General features: G+C 34.3%; 1 pseudogene; it reads right to left on the bottom strand.

The window, feature by feature from the left end:
* Nucleotides 1-1,642: 1,642 nt before the first annotated feature.
* LOC134245902 (lectin BRA-3-like) lies at nucleotides 1,643-4,640 on the bottom strand (annotated as a pseudogene).
* Between the last annotated feature and the right edge of the window lie 396 nt (nucleotides 4,641-5,036).

Raw genomic sequence — 5,036 nt, 5'->3', positions numbered from 1 at the left:
TGAAGGTCCGTGTTTGCTCTGCACCTATTTTTATTGTTTAATGGAATTTTGACCTTGAAGACAGTCTGCTATCTTAATGCGTCTCATTACAATTATTGATCATGCATGTATAATTTTTAATTTTTAAGGAATTATAATTAATGTATTTTCACTAATTATAATAAATAGAGCTCCGCCCTAACACCAGATCCCCCGACCCAGGGGCCATAAAAGGCATTCTTGTTCATTATAACTATGTAACTTGTTAGTTTGTTTTACACCCAGGAGCAGATAAGAAGATTTTGAAAGAATGTTTGCATTTTCACTATATAATCAGTATAGCCCAACCCTAAAATCAGAACCCTTGACCCTGGGGCAATGAAATTCACAATTTTGGAAGAGGCAGCCTTATTCATCATGCATTGGTTAAATGTGATACTAGGAGCAGAGAAGAAGACTTTTAAGGCATTAATGTATTTTCACTATATAATCAATAGAGCAACGTCCTAATATTTATTTAGTTATCCCAACCCAGGGGCCATTAAATTCACAATTTTTGGAAAAGACATTTTTGCTTATTATAACTACACTGCTGTACATGTATATATTAACTAGTTAGTATGTTTAATGCCCAGGAGCACAGAAGTGGATTTTCAAAGAAATAATGCATTTTCACTATACACAATTCATGTAGTATTTCACAATTTTGAAAGAGGCAGAGTATTCAAGAGCATTCAACATAACTATGTACTTGGTTCGTTTTTTCATACCCAGTGGCAGAGAAGATTTTCAAAGAAATAATGCATTTTTACAATGTAATCTATTTAGCCCCGCCCTAGCACTAGAACCCTTGACCTGGGGATATGAATTTCACAATAATGGTAGAGTACTCAATCCTGATTAAAATCATGCCAACAGTTTACTAAGTGACAAACAAATTGTCGACTTAAATTTAAAGATATGTTACAAAGTTGCCTATGTCGCGCATAGGCGCTATCTTAAAGATATGTAACATTATTTAGCAAAAATTTATTAATCATAAAACACTTGAATAAGCATTCTATTCTAATTCTGGAGGAAGAATTAATTTATATGAAAGGAATCGGGGTTAGGGTGGGGAGGGGAGAGCGAACATGTTAGATATTCAAAATTATTTCACAAAAAATGTTTAAAAACTTCATTCATATGACAGCAGCAAAAAAATATACCATAATTTCAGTGTATGAAAGTGAATCTCTCATCAAGTTACATTCAGTGATATGAGAGGAGTAGCGGATAAGAGATGGGTACCCCAAAGCGTAACAGATGGACGAACGGACTTCCTGATCACTATTTACCCTCCTTTTTTCAAGCAGGCGTATCAAAATCCATTCTGACATTGATCATGAATGTGTACAGATTTCAGAAAAACCGTCCAGGATTTTCATCCCTTATATTTACATGCGTCTCCGTCTCTTCTAAGAGAAGCTGAAGCTTGCTTTATATATGTGTATAAATTTCTCTTTTAAAGTACTTAATTTTACATATTCCTCATGATAAAAGTATTTCAAACATAGTTCATGATTTTATTTAAAATACGATTATCACAATTTAGCATCTTTTTTGCCTACAATACGAGCTCTCCCATGCAACCAATGATAGCGCCTGCTGTTGTGGTACCGGCTTATATGTCTAGTTCTGGAGTCGTGGGTGGTGCGGTGGTGACAGAAATAGATGCACCTAATGTGGTGGTGCCACCTATGGGTGTTCCTATGTGGTGGTGCTTGTGTATTTAAAAGGTATCTAGCAAAATTAGTTGACGGCCTCATGGCGGGCTTATAGAGTCCTAATTAAAGTATATATAAGATTTTGATGAGGTACTAAAGTAGTACTGCTCTGAACGATAGTATTGTTCTCCCGTTGGAACGGGCGTTTGGTCTAATAATGGTCAAGTATTTTGAAAGAACATTTAGCAATGAAATGTTTATACTACATTTGTATGTAAAATCAAAATCATTTTAGTAAACTCCAACTTAATTGATTGCAAAAAATAAAAAAACGATAAAAATGCCCCCCCCAAAGCCCCCCCCCGTGTCCAAAATATTTTATATTTTGATTTATTTATTTGCCTTAAATTAAGGAACTTTAATCATACTAGTAGTTTGACTGTTTTTTCAAGAGCTGGAATTATGGATAATTTACTGTTAAGCGCTGGTATTAGGCGATTTATCAATTACTATTGAACTGTACTTTGTATTAAACAAAGATTTTATGGCCAAATTCCAATATGGTAAATTATTTTTCCAAAATTCCTGAAGTTAGCCGCCACTGCTTTCTTTTGAAGATCGGAACAAAATTTCACTTACTGTATTCACAAACGTATGGATAGTTCTCATGTACAAGGCCTAGTGGATCCAGCTTAACACAGGGATAGTCGTGCCAGTGACCTGAGTCCGAGTATTTCAGGAGGACGCAGTCTTCATCTATCTGATAAGGGCCTCCTCCCGTCGGGGTGTCCAAAAGAAAACGTTTTTTACCGACACCGGGTAACTCCACCTCTCCGGGCTGTCCCGGTGCCCAGTATGTGAAAGACGACGCCTCTCCTGAAAGTTGATGTTGACTTTAAAGGAACATGGACACCGTTTCAACTGATTTTTTTAAAATTCAATTTTAATTGTTTACAATTCCTAACCAAGGTATCATCTAATGATCAGCAAAAAATTGAACATCAGTTGTTGATTAACAAATGATCGAATTACAGAACTTAAAGTTCTTCATACTGTAAACAAGGCTCGTGCCTTGTTATTGTTTACATTTAGAAAATATCATATTTATAACAAAATAAAATTCGGCAAATCACTAGAAACTGCAGAAATTGTATTTAGAATTATTTATTCTTTATTGAAATTACCTGCTTTGAACGAACATATATTATTATATCAGCCTATGTAAACAAAACCATGAAACGGACTCGTACACATAACAAAGGTTTGGAGCTCTAGAACTGTCTCGTATCTCGATAACTGATGCTCAAACTTTTGATGATTAGAAGGACCTTACAGGTTAAATATTTGATGAGGTGGAAAAATAAATTTGAAAATTTTAGCTGAAAATGTGTCCATGTCCCTTTAAAGCTTTTCTCTGTCATATGAAATGATTAAATTTGTCAAAATAGATATAATATGCTCAGACTTTATATTAATGTAGAGGCAAATGAATACTTTCATTTCCAGGAACTATTTGAGAATTTCATAAATTATTCATTATATTTCAGTCTGAAAACATATTAGTAATGTTAGTTAAATAAAATGTTAAAAACAATATATCTACCATTAATCCAAGTGAATTTCCCTTCCTGTTGAGCATCAGTTAATCCAATCCAAACTCCCTGACCATGGAAAGGAAAGGATCTCAATGCAGACATGATGAAGAATTGTTCTTTTATATTATTGACGACAGTCAGAGTTCCTCCTCTGGAACTGCAGTCATTTTCTGCAACGGTCCATTCCACATGCCGATGGATCTTGAACTCGTAACAATGTCCATTATATGTCTTCAGAAATGTAGATCGCTGGAGATTTGGAGGGCAAAACTGTAGCTCATCGCCCCCATCTTCAAACAAAAACGCAACATTTTTATGTTGGTTTGATTTTGTTTTCAATAATTGATTCTTCGTCAAAGGGGAAATTATCTGATAAAATTAATATGATTGTCTATCGCTTATACATGTAGTTACACAAACTTTGCTAGCGCTGTTAATCTGATACATCTATTGAAAAACTACAATGGTTCCCTGTTTTTCAACACCTTTTGGGACAAATGTTTATATATTTTTATTTTTTAACAATATTTAAAAGTATCCCCGTAGATATAATTGCACCTTTCTATGATCATCTGTAAGTCTGCTCTTTTGAGAGCAGGAATATAAACTGTAGAGAACTTACTATACAAACGTCTAAGGAAAAGTCTTATCAAATAATACAACTCTCTGTCATCATTGAGCTTTCAGTGAGTAGTGCCATTCTCGAAGGTGCATAATTAGCGTCTTTTTATTGGTTAAGAAATTAATAACATCAATCAACTTTAAAATTGCTATTGACGGCGATGAGATGGCTTAAGCCCCACCCTTTGCTGTGTGAAACACTCGTTTCTTGCTAAACTCGTTGCCTTTCGCCCAATTTTTATCCCATGTATATTTCAACGGTGAATGAAAGCTGTGTAAATTTCAGATGCGACTGATGTAACTTCGAGAATACCACGCCATCCTGAAATTCCAAGGATAACAGAGAATTGTACTGTTTGTGTACCAACTTAATTCAATAGTTTACACAAATGCCATGTTGCTTTGGCTATTTCAGGTCATACATTCATTATTTGGCGTTATCTTAATAGCTGAAGACTGAAAATGTAATGGTTCAAGACTGAAAATGAACAGATTACAATATCATGATAAATATTTCGATTTAAGGCCCTACGTAGCAGATATTGAAGCATAATCTCCAACAAATAAAACTATATGCTCTTCAGTTTTGTAATCGGTGAGAACTTGAATAATGTCAAGAGATTGAAATTGTAATCTCTGCGTAAATTTGATCCTAGCCAAAAACACCGTGGCCACTAAAACAAAAAGAACACTTACGCACTGTGGTGAACTAAATTAGCGATAATACCAAAATCCACATTGCGTAATGAAGAACCAACTACGTACAAATGTATTATATCTATGATCTCTTAGATCATTTTCTTATCAGTATAGCTTAGTGGCCTTAAGTTCTGAATATTGAAAACGAAATCATATTATTTTTTCTTTATGGACTGTTTTGTGGAGAGACCCTCTTCACCATTCTAGATTTCGTACTGGAAATCCTTGCCTAAGGAAGATGGTATTCAGTGCTACAGTGTTAAAACTTTTTTAAAATCAGAATTCTTTCAATTTCTACCTTTGGGATGTTAATGTTATTATTTTAAGTAAATTTATGTTTTTAAAAGGGAGCCTGGAACTTAATTAATGCTAAGTATAACTGAATACCAGACACCAATCTTTAGACTCTCATCAAATACACAATAAACTTGTCCTG

The sequence above is a fragment of the Saccostrea cucullata genome, unplaced genomic scaffold (genome assembly GCF_032062105.1).
Source record: "Saccostrea cucullata isolate Sc308-1 unplaced genomic scaffold, CSIRO_AGI_Scuc_v1 ctg4661, whole genome shotgun sequence".
In the NCBI taxonomy this organism is placed as follows: domain Eukaryota; kingdom Metazoa; phylum Mollusca; class Bivalvia; order Ostreida; family Ostreidae; genus Saccostrea; species Saccostrea cuccullata.
This window is presented reverse-complemented; position numbering and strand designations above follow the sequence as displayed.